The sequence below is a fragment of the Canis lupus genome, chromosome 17 (genome assembly GCF_011100685.1).
Source record: "Canis lupus familiaris isolate Mischka breed German Shepherd chromosome 17, alternate assembly UU_Cfam_GSD_1.0, whole genome shotgun sequence".
NCBI classification, from domain to species: domain Eukaryota; kingdom Metazoa; phylum Chordata; class Mammalia; order Carnivora; family Canidae; genus Canis; species Canis lupus.
The window spans coordinates 34,805,539-34,824,772 of record NC_049238.1 but is presented as its reverse complement, the minus strand read 5'-3'; the positions used below and the strand labels follow the sequence as shown (position 1 = coordinate 34,824,772).

At 49.2% G+C, this 19,234-nt stretch overlaps 1 long non-coding RNA gene across 2 annotated transcripts; it reads left to right on the top strand.

Annotated features, from left to right (window-relative positions):
• Positions 1-9,884: 9,884 nt before the first annotated feature.
• LOC111090598 lies at positions 9,885-15,137 on the top strand. 2 transcript variants are annotated; one of them, XR_005372381.1, is made up of 4 exons: positions 9,885-10,232; positions 10,909-11,202; positions 12,239-12,357; positions 13,635-15,137. It is a non-coding gene; the product is annotated as an uncharacterized LOC111090598 (long non-coding RNA). The 2 variants fall into 2 exon arrangements; XR_005372380.1 differs by having other exon boundaries at positions 10,906-11,202.
• The last annotated feature ends 4,097 nt before the right edge of the window (positions 15,138-19,234 follow it).

Here is a 19,234-nt window from a genome sequence, read left to right as displayed (position 1 = left end):
TTGGGCAAGTCTGTTATGCTCACAGTGAGACTTGCTGCAGGGTCCTAATATCAGATGCCTGGGCCTGCCATGACCCTAACAAACTCACATCACAGCAGAAGGCATGAGGGGAGTGAGTTCAATAGGTGTTGTGGATTAGAGATACCTGGATTTGGATCCTGGTCACCTCAATTATTGACTGAGCTTGGGCATTTGCTTTCTACCTACCTGGCCCCCAGAAAGGACTGGCCAGGGCATAGGCAGTAGATGCACCAGTAAAGAAGAGAGTGCTCACTTCTAAGCCCTGCATCTTCCGCTGACCTTAGTGGTAGGAAAGCTTTCCTGCTGCTCCATTCAAAGAGCCTCCCTGCCCAAAAACACAGGTTTGAGGTTCACAATCAATGCTCAAGGCCACCAAAGGACTCTTTAGAGAAAGCTCTGGAATCAAGCAACCTTGTTCAAATATCAGCACTGCCACTTATCAGCCCTGTGACCTCAGGCAATTATTTAGCTTCTGTGGGGCACAGTTTCCTCATCTGAAAGGAGGATGATGACATCTGAGATGAGATGGCTCATGTAGGATGCACGCCTAGTGCACAAACTGCTGCTCAGTAATGTCCATTGTCTGCTTCCCTTTCTTTCCCTTCCCCAGGTCCAAAGAACTAGAGAAACCTACAGACACGATCAAGTACTCGCCATCAATGACCTTGGAAAAATTAGGGAGACATGTAGGATGCCTACAGAGGAGTGATGGAGAAATTTTGTGTGCATTTCAAAAAAAAGGATTGAAAAACCTGCATACAGATAAGCTTGACTTGTATCTCTAGCAAGGTTCTCAAATTACTCAAAGACTTATTTACAAAAACAGGAAAATGGCATCTGCAGGCTTTTCTGGAAGGAAACAATGGTCACCCATATGTAGGGTTCCTCATCTGGTCTTGCCAATGCAAACCCTTTCCCCTCTTTGATATTTGACTGACATTTGGAGGAAGCATAGCACTTCTCAATTTGACAAATCATCTTGCAATACCCTGGAGGTGATGTACACAGGTTATAGCTCAGTGGTTAATTTGTGTAGATGATGGGACAACTAATTATTCATAGAGTGGGCCTCTGATACTCAGCTATAAGACTTGATCCTGCCCCAAAACCTGTGGATGGGCTACAGTATACCTATTAACCAACCCTGAGGATCACACTGGCTAGAAAGGGTAGTGAGCTCATTGAATGATGGGATCCAGATTCAAAATTAACCCAAGAATGTAGAGAGGTGGGTGTACTCTCAGACATTGCTGGTGGGAGTGAAGAGAATACAGCCACTTTGGAAAAAGATCTGTCAGTTTCTTATAAAATTAAATATACATCTACATATGAGCCAGCAATTCTAATATTAAATATTTACCCAAGAGAAATGAAGACATATGTCCACACAAAGGCTCATCCACAAACATTCTTAACAGGCTTATTCATAATAGCCAACAACTGGCAATGGCCCAGCTGTCCATCAATAAGACAACAGAAAAACACAGTGTGGTATAATCATACAACAGAACACTACTCAGCAGCAAAAAGGAACAAGCTACAGATACGTGGAGCAATCTCAGTGAGTCTCAAAAATATTATGCTGATTTAAAAAAAAAAGTCTGACACTGTAAGATTCTATTTATATGAGTTTCTAGAATAGGCAAAACCCATCAAAACAGTGCTTGCCTCTAGAGGATTGAGATGGACATTGCCAGAGAAAGGGCTCAAAAGGGCTTCCTAGGGAGATGATAATGTTCTCTGTCTTGGTAGCAGATAGTTTGGGTTACACAGGTGTTTGCATTGGTTAAACCTGCAACTTGTGCATGTCTTTGTACATACCAAAAAAATGTAAACAAATACTGATCTTGAGTCGATGTGTGCATGCTGAAATATTTGGGGGAGCAGGAGAAAGGGCTGAAGTTCTGCAACTTACTTTGAAAGTTATTAAAGATAAGATGGATTGACAGATGGGTAGAATGATGCATAGATAGATATATGATAAAGCAAGGAAATTAAAATATAAGTTGTAGAATATAGGTGATGAGTCTACAGGTATTTGCTATCTAATTCTTTCAACTTTTTTGCATATTTGAAAATTTCATATAATATGTTGAAAAAGTTAACCTGAGAGGATAGGAAGGTAGCCAAGAATCAGTAGGGTGAAATTGAATGCCCATGAAGGACAATGGTCTCTGCAGTTATAGGTGCTTCTTTGCTTGAGCAGGGAATGAGAGAGTCCTGGTTCACCAGCTGTTCACGTTCCTAAGAGATGTTCCATTCATAAGTTTCTTATGAGCACAAGTGCTGCTCCTGTAAGAGATGCTGAATTAACAGATGGTCCACAATCCCTGCTCATGCAGGGAGCATCCTCACTGCACGCATCCCCTTGACACTGGAGATCCCACTTGGGAGAGACATTATTAGCAAATGAGTGTGAATCAGTCAGGATAGGCTCCATTTTACTGCAGTAACAAAAGATCCCCAAATCTCAATGGCTTCTCTCTCATGTTCCATGTTCACAGTGGCTCTGATCCATGTCATCTTTGCTCTGGAAACTAAGCTGACAAAATAGCCTTTATCTGGAAAATTCTCTCTTATCTGGTGACAGAGGGAAAAGAGACATGGCAAACCACAGGCTGGCTCTTATACGTATAATCTTTGGCCTAAAAGAGACATTTGACACTTCTGTCCACATATCATTGGCCTAAACACATAACATGGCTCCACTTCAGTTCAGCTGGACGAGGATGCCCCATCCTCCCACAGGGAGAGATACAGTGACTGTGGCCAACTGTCTTTCTGTCTTCCAAGAACTGCATCAAGATGGCATGAGGTCTGGGAAAGGTGAGGGGACTACGGGAGAGGAGGCTGAGGGACGACTTGATGGTTTTCTTCAGATATCAGGGACACAGGATGAGACTTGCTCTGCATTGCTCCAGAGGGTGGCCTGTCTGAGGGTGACTGGCTTTGAGTCACCACAGGAAGCACTTTCCAACAAGGACCAATTGGGAGCAAGGGGAGTACAAATTACCTGGGCACCTCCAAGGGCCCAGCATGGTGCCCAGCACCTGAGGATATTAGTGCATTCCATCCTCCTGAAAATACTGAAAATACCACCTGAAAACACTTGGTTGGCCTCATTGCCCACATCACAGTGAATTCCTTGTCCTCAGAAGGATGTGAGCAGAGCCTGGATGACCACATGACAGTGCTGTCGATGGAACTCCTGCACTAGAGGGTGAGGTACCAGAGTGTGCCCCACCCTTGCCGGAGCAGCATTGGGTGGGGACACCTGGGAGAGATGCTGTGCTCTCTCTTGCTATCACCTGCCCCTCACAGAGCTGCTAGCTGGGCTGCTGAATAACCAGGGTTCCAAACAAACATGCTTCCTGGGAGGGGACCGAGAGGAAGAAACCTCCAGCCTTGGGCAGCTGCCCAGAGCTCTGAGACCTGGATTGCTGGCAAGGACTATTACTAAGCACCCATGACCTTGGCAAGGGATCTAACTGCAGGGGAGGGGGCACTGAACCAGTGCACCTGTGAGTAACCCAAGCAGCTGGGCCTGACCTGGGTCTCTAGGTCCCCGAGTGGACCTGCCATGGCCACATGGTAAAAGCGGGGGCCAGCCGTCCAGTGTGGCTCCCACAGCCTGCCCAGGGCCTTAGCACCGACTGGGTGGTTCTGGTGAACCACAATCCCACATGGACCTGCTGTATGCAGAGACTGGCTGCTCCCTCCCTGTGAATCAGACCCCTTCTCCTGAGGACAGTACTTTCTAGTTAGAACCTCTGCAGGCTCCAACCCTGTGTCCTGGCCAGGGCGGGGATCCAGTCTTAGGCTCACACATGCCCCAGACCGGGTGCTAGTTTGGGGGGATGCAAAAGAGAAGGCCCCAGCCCGCAGCCCACACACCTGCCTGCCCCTGGGGCCACTCTGCATGCCCCGCCAAGGTTACTGAATTGGGCTGCAAGGCCAGCTCTTCACTCCACCTCCTACTTGGGAAGCACTTGACAGTTTACAAAGTTTCTCCACCTCTGAGAGTGTCCCTAACTTTTTTTTTCCTTTAGAATTATTTTATTAAATCATAAATGTACAACAGCTTCTTTTTTTTTTAACTTTTATTTATTTATGATAGTCACACAGAGAGAGAGAGGCGCAGAAACATAGGCAGAGGGAGAAGCAGGCTCCATGCACCAGGAGCCTGGCGTGGGATTCGATCCCAGGTCTCCAGGATCGTGCCCTGGGCCAAAGGCAGGCGCCAAACCACTGCGCCACCCAGGGATCCCATGTACAACAGCTTCTTAACTCTACACATGCACTTAAATTTTTTTTTTTTTCTGCACTTAAATTTTTTTAAAGGAAAAACGTTATGTCTTATTACACCATGATCCTGGCTAATAGCTTTTCATAACTTTGAGGAAAATCTTAAAAAAGGTTTCACATGTCACCTGAAACTTACAAATTTAACATTATCAAAGAAGGAATGCTAAAACAAAAAAAAAAAGAAGGAATGCTTCTACACTCTTACAAAGACCACTAGAAAGAAACAACAATTAAAAAGCTAAGAAACTGTCTCAAAGGCATTTTTTTTTACAATCCCTCCTCCACAGTAAGGTAATGTTATTAAATAATCCAATCCATTCACAAAATGGCTCTCCGCATCTGCTCTGGTGTTCTCTGCCATAGCTTTCTTAGAGAGGAGGGAAGCAGCTCGCTCAAGGTCATGCCACTGGGAAGGGACAGGCAGAGATGGGGACCTGCGTCCCCAGTGTCTCAGAGCCCAGTGCACCCCAGCTGCCCTCCCTCCCACCCCATTCCTGAGCCAGTTCTTGGGCCACTTCTAGACAAGCAGGAAGCACGCCCTCCCCTCCCCCAAACCCTGACAGAGCCTCTGTGTACTGGAGGCAATGATCAGTGACCTTGGGCATGGACTGCACACGGTCACTTGAATAGGGATAGATGAGGTCAAGTTGCCAAGGCATTCACAGCGACTCCCCCTCCCTCCACCCTGGGGATCCCTCCCGCCCAAGTCCTGTGCAGAGCCCTTGGCCTCCAGGGTGGTGGAGGCCCGGAGACAGAGTGCAGGCCTGGCTCAGGACTGGCCAGCCAGAGGCCAGGGACTGCAGAGCTGCTCACGTCCGCACATTTCTGAGCTCCACATCCCTTGGATCACTTCCAGGGGCCAAGACTCCCACCCCTCCACTGGGGACAGCTGCCTTCTGCGCTTAGCCAGAGGTGGCCCAAGAATTCTGGCTGGCTCAGCCTTGCACTCCGACCTCAGCAGAGAGGCACGCAGAAGGCCACGTCTTTCAAGCCCTCCCACCCCTGCCCTGCCCCAGGCCTGCACGGTCAAATGCTGACCCTTGGGGCTGCTCTTCTGCCTGGTTCCCCACCCCACCCCCGCCCACCCCCTGCAAGCTCCCTGCAACTGCTTCACACCCTCTGCAGCGGCTCACCCTCTCCCTCCATCCTCCGCGCCCTTCCCCACGCCTGCCTCTTCTTTGCAAATGCCTGAGTCAGGGCACAGACCTCTGCTCACGCCCAGTGAGGTGCCACATACAGATTTGTTTTAGTGTTTCCTTCATTCCCCCAGCTCCTCCCACCCTCCCATGGATGTTCTTTTATACCCAGGTAGCCTTAGAACTATCTAGTAGGATTTCTGTATGCCTTGTATTCTCAGTTCATGGAAGAGGTTCCACGGTACAGCACCATAGTTTTAGGATCTCCTGGTGATGGTATGTGACCTTGTTCATGGCTCCTGATGGCTATGTGGCTCACGCCTAATGTTGGACCACAGATTTATTTAATCCCAAGCTTCCCTGCCACAACTAACACTATGAGAAACATCCACGGGAAGGCTCCTAGAGACCTGAGTGGGAGTGACCTGCGAGAAGCAGCCAGCAGTAGGGTGGCCACCCCAGAGTTATACATACTTCATAAAGCTAGGCACTGTCAGATTGCTCCTGAGCCACCGCACCTGTCCCCATTCCATCAGCTGGTGCAACGAGAAAAGAGAGGATGTACCTGTTTGGAAAAGTCTGTCCCCTAGAAAGGCAGGAGCTGATGTTGAAAAGAAGGTAAGTTTTGGGTGTAGGAAACAGGGGAGGCTATGGTGGTGTCTCCAAGAAGATGAGAAATGAGGGAGGAGGAGGGAAGGAGCCACTATGGAGGGAGGCCAAGTGCCACAATGAGCAAATTTGAGGTTGTCTAAAAAGTTCTTTGCTTTGCAGGATATGGTGAGACCCTCCCCCTTTCAGAATGACCAGCTGCTTAGAGGCATCCACTATTCCCACAATGCTTCAAGACGTGAGTGGGCTTCTTAGGGGCCCAAGGACCAGACCCCAGTGTGGGAGCCAAAGTGGGAAGAATAGGGGCCCATGAGCTCTGCCGTGTAGTAACAGACCTCCTAGAGGGCCTCAGGCCCCCCACCCAGAGCATGGGGCTTGGGGTTCTTGGCCATCTTATCTAGATCCCTAGGGTGGGGAGGTGCTTCTAACACTTGCATGATGCTCCTTGGTAGGTATGGACATTATTGAAGATGTCATTTCCCACACATCATAGAGTGCCCCGCTGAGGACCAGGGGGAGAAACAGCCCTCTGCCGTGGTTACCTGTGCTGTGTCTCAGCCTCACCATGTATCCAGCTCATGATCTGTAAATTGGGTCTCTAATCAGGTTTCCCACCATCACAATCAAGGCCCTCTGGTGAGTGTGCAGGGTGTCACAGAGGGCAACCAGGCATCCACTTTCCTGTTGGTGTCCTTTGAAGCACTTTTCTTTTTTAATTTTGAAAAAGTCCACCTTACTCATTTTTCTTTGGTGGCTTGTGCTTTTGGTGTTATACCTAAGAAATTGTTGCCCAACCCAATGTCCTGAGAGTACGTCTGTTTTCTTGTAAGGGTCTTGTCGTTGTAGTTCTTACATTTCAATCTTTGATCCATTTTGAATTAATTTTTGTATATGTTGTGACACCAGGATCAAAACTTATTCTTTACACATGGCTCTCCAGTGTCCCAACACCATTTGTTGAAGAAATGATTCTTTCCCCCATTGGATTATCTTGATACCATTGTCAGAAATCAATTGGATGTCCATGAAAGAGTTTATTTCTAGATTCTAAGTTCTATTCCACTGATAGGAATGTAAACTTGTGTCAGTACCACACAGTCCTTTTTAAAAAGATTTTATTTTGGGATCCCTGGGTGGCGCAGTGGTTTAGCGCCTGCCTTTGGCCCAGGGCGCGATCCTGGAGACCCGGGATCGAATCCCACGTCGGGCTCCCGGTGCATGGAGCCTGCTTCTCCCTCTGCCTGTGTCTCTGCCTCTCTCTCTCTCTCTCTCTCTGTGACTATCATAAATAAATAAAAATTAAAAAAAAAAAAAGATTTTATTTTATTTTGATTTAATTAATTTATTTATTTAAAATAGGTTCCATGCCCACTGTGGGGGTCGAACTCACAACCCTGAGATCAAGAGTCGCACACACTCCACCAACTGAGAGCCAGTCAGGTGCCACCACCGCCCCCCCCACCCCTCCAATCTTAGTTACGGTAACTTTGTAGTAAGTTTTGAAATCAGAAATACTCTAACTGGGATCCCTGGGTGGCGCAGCGGTTTGGCGCCTGCCTTTGGCCCAGGGCGCGATCCTGGAGACCCAGGATCGAGTCCCACATCGGGCTCCCGATGCATGGAGCCTGCTTCTCCCTCTGCCTGTGTCTCTGCCTCTCTCTCTCTCTGTGACTATCATAAATAAATAAAAATTAAAAAAAAAAAAGAAATACTCTTTGTTCTCTTTCAATATTGTGTTGGCTCTTCTGGGTTCCTTACATTTCCACATAAACAGCAGGATCAGCTTTTCAACTTTTTGGAGAAGCCAGCTGGAATTTTGATAGAGCTTACGTTGAATCTGTAGGCCAATTTGGGGAATATTACCATATTAACAGTATCAAATCTTCTGACCCATGGACATTTATTTTCATTTATTTAGATCTGCTTTACTTTCTTTTAATAGTGTTCTATGATTTCCAAAGTATGAGTTTTTCACTTCTTTTGTTATTTATTCCGAAGTATTTTGTTCTTTGATGCAATTGTAAATGGAATTGTTTCCTTAATTTCATTATCAGATTGTTCACTGCAACTATATAGATCTCCAAGGAGATTTCGATGTTCTCTTTCTTTCCTATTGTTTGGTCTCCCTTCTCTCTGGGCCATGGCCCTGAGCCACCCTAGGTTCCAGCAGCATGACCCAATGTCACCAGGGTTTGGTGCTGGCCTACATCCCCATCAGACCATGGCTCCTCAAGGGCTTCATTTGGGCACAGGTCCCAGTACTCAGGGCATGTTCATCCAGGGAATGAAAGAATAAGTGAACAAGTGAGTGAATGAGTAAATGGATGGACAAATTAATCCATGCAGTGTGCTGGACTCTGCATGTTGTGGGGCAGTTGCCCCCAGAGCACTGGCCTGCGGTCTTCCAAGTGACTCCCACACTTGTCCCGTACCTTCCCTGGAGGTACTTCTGCTCCAGGCCCTCCACCCACACTCCAGGGAAATGAAGTCAGGAAGGCAGCTTCCTAGGACTTCCTGCGGGCTGCGAGAGGGCGGAGCTAAGTGAAAGGAGAAGGGAAGAGGGCGGGCACTTGGAGAGAAGAAGCCCCACCTACCAGCCAGTAGCTTGAGGCCTCCTCCCAAGGCAGGCTCCAGACAAGCAGCCAAAAAGCTGAAACAACCCAAATGTTTATCAGTGGATGGGCTGATAAACAAATTGTGGTATATTTATACAATAAAGTATTATTTGGCCAAAAATAGGAATAAAGAACTGACACACTCTACAATAACCTTGAAAACGTTAGGCTTGGTGAAAGAAGCCAGATACAAAAGACCAGCCACATATTGTGTGACTCCATTTACACAAAATACAGAGAATAGGCAAATCCATGGAAACAGAAAGTCAACCGGTGGTTGCCAGGGACTTGGCATATGAAGGGGAATGGAAGGTTGAGAGACAAAGGGTACAAGGTTTCTTTGGGGGGCTGATGAAAATGTTCTAATATTGATTGTGGTGATCATCGCACAGCTCTCAAATATGCTAAAAGCCACTGAAGTGTGTCCTGGGTGGGTGAATTATGTGGTATATTATCAATTCTATCTCATTAAAGAGATATAATTGTGTATGAATTATATCTCAATAAAGATTTTTTCAAAATCTCTGTAGAGGGGCAATGCAGTAACTCAGTCCTTTTTTCCAGGAGAGGAAGGGGGGCAGTTTCTGGGTCCAGCCCCTGGCAGCACTACAGACCTGCCGGTCACCTTAACTAGGTCACCTCCTCTCCCTGGAGCTTGTCTCCTTGTCTCCAGAATGGAGGGACCAGGTCATTTCTGAGCGCCTTTTCACCCCTGATGTTTAAAGACTCAAAACATGGGAGCCCTTTGAGCCAGCAGCCCCAGTTCTAGAAATCTTGCCTAGAGAACCGTCCTCAGGCAGGAGAAAGCACTATGCTCAAAAATGTTCCGTGCAGCATTTTCTGTAATGCTAAAAAACCAGAAGCCACCTAAGCTTCCAACAACAATAGAACGGTTACATAAATGGCAGTTGTGCTGTTTAAAACAGGGCCCGAAAACCCCAACAAACATGGGAAATGCTGCTGCAGTGACATTTGGAGCAAAGTGGGGACAGAGCTGAGCTAGGAGAGAGGATTGGAACCCCATAAACATTTCCAGAGAGCAACAAGACAGACTGAAGCAGGCGTGTTGAGGAGAAGCCATGAGACTGAGCATGTCTCCCACTTCCACCAGGAAGCCCAACAGGTCACCACAATGGTGTTTGTATGACCTACAAAGTGGGCCTCAGCTCCTCACTGTGTGGTCTGTGTTGCACAGGTGACCTGCAGGCTGGAGTCGCCTCATGGGGCAGGTGGACTCGGAGACAGGGAAGCCAGGAGGCCAGGGGCCACTCGCCAGGCTGCCTCAAAGCCAAGGTCCCCCAGAGGCAGAGCTCCTCCGGGGGGCAGCTGCCAGGACCCCTGGGGAGCTCCTGTAGGCGAATCCCGCCCGCAGAGCATCCTCACCCAGCTGGGGTAGCCCCCAGGAGAAACTGAGGCTTCATCTGGGGACAATCACTGCCCCGAGCCGAATTGGAAACAAACCTCTCCTGGACAAAGACTTCGGAGGCTCACTCCAGTCTTGCTCCTCCACAACGGCACCACCTTGGCCCAAAGCATCAGCGGAGGGGTGAGGAGGAAATGTGGGAGGGGAGGTGTCACCTCGAGGTCCAGCCCACGCGCCCACTGCCCGAGGCGGGGCTCCCCTTCCCAGACCCACCGGCAGCTGGGGCAGTGGTGGCAGCGGTGCCCCCGGCCGTGCCAGGTCTGGCCCAGCGAGCTCAGCACCGCGCTTCTGCCTCAGGCTCGGGCCACAGGCTTTCCCCGCCTCTGCCAGTTCCCACGCCCTCCTCCGGGCAGCTCCCCTCCGGGCCTGCCCCCACCCTTGTCGCAGGGACAAAGAGGGCTTACCTGAGCCCGAGGGAAACCCCACACTCCTGACCCCACCCCTGGGCGGAAGGAGGACACAGGAGATGAGGGCGTGAGGGAAGATGGAGCGGCTGGCTTCTGTCCGGGCTCTGGTCGTGAGAGCCCCGGCTGTCTGGTGGCCTCCGTTGGTCAAACTCGCGGTCCTCGGCCCCTCTGCCAGCGGCGTCGGGGTCTGGGCCGTGGCGCGGCTGGGGAAGGCGGCGGGGCTCTGGCCCAGGTCACGGGGCTCACCTGAGTCCTGGCTGCGCCCGGCTGCCCTCGGGCCTAGACAGAGCCAAGGCCCACGGTGGCTGCGGCTCCCAGGAGCGGGCGAGGCCAGGGCGGGAGACAGGGGTCTCCTTGAGAGTTTTGGGCAACTTTTCCATTTTCCAAAGTAGTTGCACGTGCGGGGCCTCCGTCACCCTCCAGACTCAGCCCTAGCCTGAGAGACAGGCCGACAGACAACTGCAAATGGCACAGTGAGGAAAGACGCCAGAAAAACGTGTCGTTGTCGAGCTGGCTGCCGAGCCCAGGCACGGGAACCTGAAAGGGGCTCCGAAAGGCCTCCCGGAGCGGCGGAGGCTGGGGCAAGGAGGCCAGGCACCGGGAAGGCTTAGGGATGATGTCAGATGGCTTCAGCTTCTGAGAGCTTATCAAGTGCCTGCCATCCCCTCACTGCCTAATTCTGCAAGGTATTACTATCTCATTTCACAGATGGCAAGACTGAGCCTTATGTTCCTGACTGGCCCATAGTTAGCCCCAAGACCCTAATCAGTCAGGGTGGGTGAACTGTCATAACAAAGAACCCCCAAACCTCCATGGCTTAGTGCACACTGATTTCTTGCTCACTCCACGGTCCTGTGCGAGTCAGGCACCCCTCCTCCCAGCTGTGACTCAGGGACCCAGGTTCCATTTGTCCTCTGGTACCACACTGTGTCTAGCCCGTGGCCTTGGAGGTTGCTGCAGAGCAGAAATTGAGTTGAAGTGCCCATAGGAGACTTTTATGGGCTAAGTGGAAGTGACATGTGTCTCTTCTGCCCCCTTCCCACTGGCCCGATTCATCCTTAGGTCCAGGGGACAGGAAATGTGGTCTACTGGACCCTCAGGAAGAAGAGGAACACAAGGATGTCAGGGATACTGGATCACTCATCCCTGAGCAATTGGCCTGGAGTCTGTGTCCTTACCTGTAGGGTACTGCCTCCCGCACACTCTGGAGGAAGAGGCACCTTTGGCTACATGGCAAGCAGCTGGGGTGGTTCACATGCCAGGGTGGGGAAGAAAGAGCCCCGGAAGGCTGCGGGCCAAATGTGAGTCTCCAGCACCAACCAAGGTGTCTGGACTTTCTCCTTGGGCAGTGAGGAGCCACTTTAAGCCTTTAAGCAGGGAAGTGCCCTGGGTAAGTCTGGGTTCTAGGGAGAGAATTCTGCTAGGTGGAGGCGGAGGGGGTGGGGGGTTAGGTTATGTGACCATCCAGGGTCCCCGGTGACCCAGAGTTGCATCTCTGGCCCCCTGCTCTGCTGTTCATCCTCCTCTGTCCCAGCCCATCATGGAAGCCTCAGTCCCCGGGGCTCCGCAGGGGCCCTGGGCAGGACACCACAGCCCCACCCCGAAGGACAGCTCAGGGAAGGCTGCCCTTGCTCTGAGAGGGTGGATGTGTAGCTGTAATTCTATTGTGTCTGGGAGCCGGCAAGGACAGAGGGACTGATAACCACGTTTGGTTCATTGCAGGCGCCGGGACATCACTCAGGCCCAATGAGGAGCCATTAACCTAGATCAAGTGTGCCCTGCGGGGAAACCATCTCCCAGCAGCCTCATTAGGACAGGACCTTGCAGCAAGACACAAAGGGGTGGGTGAGGTGGGGCCGCTGGGGAGGCTGGGGGTGTCCCTCCTCAGGGGAAAGCATCGGTGGGGCATGTAAGTCATCCAGCCCTGGATCTTGGCTCTTCATTGCCTGAGGAAGACAGGTATTTCCTGATGTGGGTGGGCCACCTGGTGTCTAGGTACATGTCAGCCTCTGTAAACCTCCTCATACCCCTTTCTGTTCCTACACAGCCTGGTGACAATACCTCTCCTTTCTTTGTCCCCTGGAGACCCTCTCTCCCCACAGCCCCTCCCAGGCTTCTCACTGAGTGGGGGGAGGTGGGACTCTTGCAGGACTTCTCCTTGCCCCCCCCACCCCTGACCACAGCTCCTGGCTCTTCCCCTCCCTTGTCTCATTCCCCATCACAGCCTCCCAGCTAACCACACTGGCTGCCATAACAACCACCCCAGCCCCCCAGTGCTAGCCATGGGCAGGCCTATTCTCAGGCTCAACTTGCATTACCTCACCTTACCATGAATGAGCTGTGAGCACTGTGCTTCCTCAATCCACAGATGATGGATGGCTGCCCAGAGAGGGCAGGAAGCTTGCCTAAGGTCACACAGCAACAAGGGCTAGAGCAGAAATGCTATCTCTTCCCCTCTTGGCCTTGCCCCGTCCTCAGCCTTCTGTCCTCTCTCTGTGCTCTCCCACTCCAGTCACCCCTCGGGATGAGAGCTCTGCTCTTGGTGGGGGTGCGGGGGGTGTCTTGTCTGCGGATACAACCTGCCCCTCAGGTCTGGGAGGGTGAAATCAGCTGATGAATGGACTTGGAGCTCCAACCCAGTGGACAGGAGCAAAGGGAAGGCAGCTTCTGTCCCCCAGGAGCCAAGGATGTTGTTACCTCCACCCCTCACGCCACCCAGGAGCACTGGCAAGCCAGATGTCTGCCTCCTACTCGTGGAAGCACACCCCCACCCCCCGGAGGATTTCAGCTGGCTGGCCGGGAGGCAGGGCAAGCTGGCAGTGAGAGGCTCGCCTCGGGGTGGGCTCTGAGTGCCCTCTGTCCCTAGAAGAGAGGAAGGGGAGGTTGAGAGGGGCTGAAGAAGAGGACATGAGAGAAGTATGAGAGGCCAATGGGAGGCCCAGTCTTAGGATGTCTCCTCACTTCAGCCACTTGATGTAAGGAGGTCTCATCTCTAAGCCAGCCCTACATGAAAATTCCCTATATTCAAACTCCTTCACATACAGTTACAGGTGCCGCAGTTATGGGCACCTCCTCCTCCATATCTGAGCCTTGACCTGCCTTGTCTCTCTGCCTTCAGCTGTTGTCTCTGGGGAACAGAGGTCCAGGGCGGTCCTCTGGCCGAAGTAACACTAGCCTTGCCGGGACAGGCAACCTTCAGAATCAGAGACCTGGGTGTCATTCTGGCCCTAATTGAAAAGCCATGTGCCCCTGGGCCAGTTGCTTCACCTCTCTGAACTTCAGCTTCCTGGAGTGTACATGGGCCAACATAGCCGAACTTGCATGGTTGTGAGGATCCCATGCCTCCAGTGCAGACCACACGTGGGCTCATGGTCCTCAAAAGCTGACCCTGTCGCCTCCCACTCTGGTTGCCCGGGATCCTGGCCACCTCCTGGCACTCTGTCCACTTTGCAGTGGCCTCCAAGTGAATGTGTGGAAAGCTGAACTCACCAGTGGCCTCTACACCAGGTCCGCTACTTAAATTACACATGTCCAACCTGAGAATGATGACCGTCCTGTACGCTGAGGCTAAAAGCTACAAAATCATCTTTGACTTTGTCTCTTGGCTTAAATCCTTCTACCCAATGGTCACCAAGCTTGGGTAAATCCCTCACCTAAACTTGCCTTCATCCAGTCCTCTGTACCCAGACCCGGGTCAAGACCAGATCCTGTCCACAGCAAGGGCTCTCTCTACAAGCTCTGGGGTGTGGGTGAGGATGTGAAGGTGGGGCCCTGCCCTCAGGGAGCTTCCCTTTAATGCAGGAATCTGGCTTGTCCAACCTTCCCTGTGACAGAGGAGAGGCACCAACAGTCCCATCAACAAAGACAGACTGGGAAGTCTACAGGTGGCACTTGGATGGGCTATTAAAAGACAAGGAACATTGAAATCGGTGCTGCAGTGATGAAGGGCATTGCAGTGTAGGGAAAAGCAAACTGTCCATTCAGTAATATTCTAAGCACCTATTGTGTGCAGGCACCTCATTCCAGTAACTAGGACAGAAGACTCTGCTCTCATGGAGTTTACAAATTCAAACACAATAAGTATTATAAAGAAAATAAAATATAGCATGTGATGGAGAGTGACAGAGGGAAGCTTCTGTAAGGAAACATTTCCAGAAGGTCTTAATAACAAAAAGGAGCCCTGTAAAACTGAAGGGAAGAACATTCTAGGCAAAGAGAACAGCAAGTGCAAAGACGATAATCCTGTCTTCTTCAGGGAACAAAAATACTTTTGACAATCCAGACAGTGTGGTTCTGGCATAAGGATAGAATCATAGACTAATGGGATAGAACTGAGAGTCCAGAAATAAACTCATATATCTATAGTTAATTTATTTGCAACAAGGGTGCCAAGATTGTTCCATGAGAAAAGAATAATCTTTTTGATAAATGGTTCTGGGACAACAGAATATCTATCTGCCAAAGAATGAAGGTGGTCATCCCCTGCCTTACAGCACATACAAAAATTAACTCAAAATGCGTAAATAAAGGCTAACCCTATAAAACTCTTGGAAGAAAACATAGGAGAAAATATTCATGATCTTGGATTTGGCAATGATTTCTTAGACATAACACTGAAAGCACAAGCAACAAAAGAAAAACACAGAAGAATTTGGCTTCATCAAAAATTTTTTAAAACTTTTGTGCATCTGAGGCACCTGGGTGGCTCAGTGATTGAGTGTCTGCCTTTGGCTCAGGTCATGATCCTGAGGTCCTGGGATCGAGTCCCCCATCAGGCTCTCTGCATGGATCCTGCTTCTCCCTCTGCCTATGTCTCTGCCTCTCTCTCTGTGTCTCTCATGAATAAATAAATAAAATCTTAAAAAAATAAACTTTTGTGCATCATCAATAAAGTGAAAAGAAAGCCTACAGAATGGGAAAGGGTATTTATAAATCAAATACTTACAGATTTGAAAAGAATCTAGTTTCCAGAATATATAAAGAACCCTTACAAATCAATAATGAAAAGATAAATAGTCCACCTAAAAGATGGGCAAAAAATCTGAACAGACATTTCTCCAAAGAAGATATATAATGGCCAACAAGCACATGTGAAGATGTTGAACATCACTAGCTGTCAGGGAAATACAAATCAAAACCACCACGAGATACCATTTCACACTGTCTAGAATTGTTAGAAGTTTTTAAATGAACAGTAAAAAGTTCTGTTAATGTGGAGGAATTGGAACCCTCATACACTGTTGGTAGGAATGTAGAACAGGACAGCTGCTTTAGAAAACAGTCTGACAGTTCCTCAAAAATATAAACATAGAATTACCATACAACCCAGCAATTTCACTCCTAGATATATACCCGGAAGAATTGAAAACAGGTACACAAGTGTTCTTAAGAGTACTATTCACTGGGTTATGTAATGAGCACTGGGTGTTATATACAACTGATAAATCACTGAACTCTACTTCTGAAACTAATAATACACTTTATGTTAATTGAATTTTTAAAAAAATTTTTAAAAAGAACACTATTCACAGCAGTCTAAAGGTGGAAACAACCTAAATGCCCATCACTTGATGAATGGATTTTTAAAAATGTAGTAATATCCATTCAATGGGATAATAATCAACCATAAAAACAAATGGAGTTCTGATATCTGCCACAGTGTGGATGAACCTGGAAAAAACCATGCTAAGTGAAAGATGCTAGCTGTAAAGGGTTACATATTATACAATTCCGTTTTTTTTAAAGATTTTATTTTTAAGTAATCTCCACACCCAACATGGGGCTCAAACTCACAACTCCAAGAGTAAGAGTTTCATACTGTACTGACTGAGCCAGTCAGGCACCCCTGTATGATTCCATTTATATGAAATATGCAGGATTGGTAAATCCATGGAGACAGAAAGTAGATTCATGGTTGAGGGGAGGGAGTGAGCAGGAGAGAGAAATGGAGAGTAACTGCTTCGTGGGAGTGAGTTTTCCTTTCAGAGAGATGAAAATGTTTTAGAACAAAATAGAGGAGATGGTCACACAAGATTGCGGATGTATTAAATGCCACTAAACTGTACACTTTCAAATGGCGAATTTTATGTTACGTGAATTTCACCTCAACAAAAAAGACATTTTCTGACAAAATACTTATATTCAGTACATAAAGAACTCCTATGAATCAATAAGAAAAAGACAACCCAATTTTTTAAATGAGCAAAAGACTTGAACATGCTCTTTATAAAAGAAGATATCTGACTGGTGCATAAGCACATGAAAACGTGCTCAACATCATTAGTCAATAGGAAAATACAAATTAAAACCACAAGGAGATGCCACTACACACTTAACAGACTGGCCTAAAGTGCTGGTGAGGATGTGGGACAGCAGGAACTCTCTCCCACTGCTGAGTGCTGGTGAGGATGTGGGAGAGCAGGAACTCTCTGCCACTGCTGACAGAAGTGGAATTGGTAGAGTCACTTTTTTAAAAAGATTTTATTTTATTTTATTTTATTTTATTTTATTTTATTTTATTTTATTTTATTTTATTCATTAGAGACACAGAGAGAGAGGCAGAGACACAGGCAGAGGGAGAGGCTTCCCATGGAGAGCCTGATGCAGGACTTGCTCCCAGGACCTCGGGATCACAACCTGAGCAAAGGCTCAACCACTGAGCCACCCTTGTGTCCTGATAGAGTCATTTTGAAAACCTGATTGGCAACCTCCACTACAGATAAATCTTTATCTTATGACCCAGTAATTCTACTCTTAGATATTTACCCAAAAGAAATGAGTGCACGTGCCCACCAAAAACACATCCATGAACATTCATATTGGCTTTATTTATAGTTGTCAAAAACTGGAAACCATCCACATGTCCATCGACAGGGAATGAATAAATAAATTGTGGTATTGGACCAATGCTGAGACAGTCTGGACAGCTCTCCCAGATGTAATATTGATCAATAGAAGCCAGACACAAAAGAATAGATGTGTTTTGATTACATGTATATGAAAGTTCTAGAGGAGGCAAGACTGATCTATGGTGCTAGAAATCAGAATGATGTTCTCTCCTGGGGGATGTTGGCTGGGAAGGGGGACAAGAGACTTTCTGGGATAAAGGAAATGCTCTGTACCACTTTTTTTTTCTTAAAGATTTTTAAATTTATTTTAGAGAGAGAGGGCGTGAGTGCATAAGTGGTGGGGAGTGGCAGAGGCAAAGGGAGAGAATCCCCAAGCAGAGTCCAACGTGGGGCCAGCACCCCGAGATCATGACCTGGGTTGAAATCGAGTTGGAGGCTTAACTGACTGAGCCACCCAGGTGCCCCTGCTCTACCTTGATGTGGGTGGCGTATACATATACATATGGGTCTTGAGCTATACCCGTGGGAGCTGTGCACTTTCCTATCTGACCTGGGTTATCTTTCTTGGAGGCCCTTCTGAGTGCATAGAGGGGATGGAAGGGGGCTGACATGGCAGTGGGGGCACATCGTAACTGGCACTTTTGCCCCGCAACCATCTCCTTGACCTGGTGGTCAGGCCTGAACCACAGAGTGGACTCAATCTGGGCCTCAAGCAAGAAGGGTCTTGAGGAACATTTTCTCCCACATTGCCCTGGCCTCAGTGATAAGACTCAGGGCCAGAGAGGAGGAGGGACTCATTCCACACAGGTGGCAGCAGAGCAGGGTAGCCATCAAGCCATGGCCTCCCAGCCTAGTACTCACTTCAGGCAGCAGGCTGCTCTTATATGAGGCTCTGTGAGAAGTAATGGTGTGTCCTTTGAAAGTCCTAAAAGGACCCCTCTATGTAGAGACACAGGAGAGCAAGAGAGGGTCATTCTAAGAACTGAAAAGTTTAGCATCCAGATGGGAGTGGGTAAGGCATTTCCACCCATCCTCAGCTGGGTGAATGGTTCAAAGGGAGGGAGGAACACAGGCCAGGTGCTCAACACACACCTGGCTCATTGCAGGACCCAATACATAGAGTGTTCGGACAAGTAGGAGTGAGCTCTGAGATGTCTGAAGAGGCTTGGGACCCGGTGGGGCCCACACTCACTCATAGAGTGGTTCCAGCTCAAGCTAGAAGGGCGGGGGGATTTTTGAGAAAGAGCTACTTCCCTCCGAAGCACGGAAAGAGAAGGGGTTCCGGAATTGCTGGGCGCTCGATGGGGCAGGCCTGGCCTCCCTGCAGGGCTGATGTGGCACAGCGCGAGCTCTGACGAGCTCCCAGACCTGCGGCTTCCAGAGGAGGGACCTACTTCGGAGGTGCCCACCGCTGCCAGGCCCTCCCTCATAGAGGACAGCCGGACTCTCAGGCCCAGGAGTGAGGGGAAAGAGAAGGGGGGGGGATAAGACAGGAGCACCCGGAGTTTGCGTCCCCACCCTCTCTGGCGGTCTCTTCCCCCAGTGAGGAAGAGGCTCTGTCCGGGACTGAGTCTCCGCTGTTAAAAATAACCTGCCTTTCCATCATCCCGACAGCCGCACTCCAGGACAGCATGTTCCAAGGCCCAAGCTGCTTGCTCTCTAGGGACCAGAGCAACAGGGCTAGCAGGGCTGTGCCCAGGCCAAGAGAGCGTGCCCAGAGGCTGGCGCTTCAGCCACATCAGGCTTCCTACCCACACTTCCCCCAAGATCCTGGGGTGTTGGGTCTGGTGGAAAGATCCCCAGGGGTACTTGGGGTGGTGTGGTTACCTTGGAGACCCACAAGAAGCTATAGGATTTGGAGGCCTCTCCT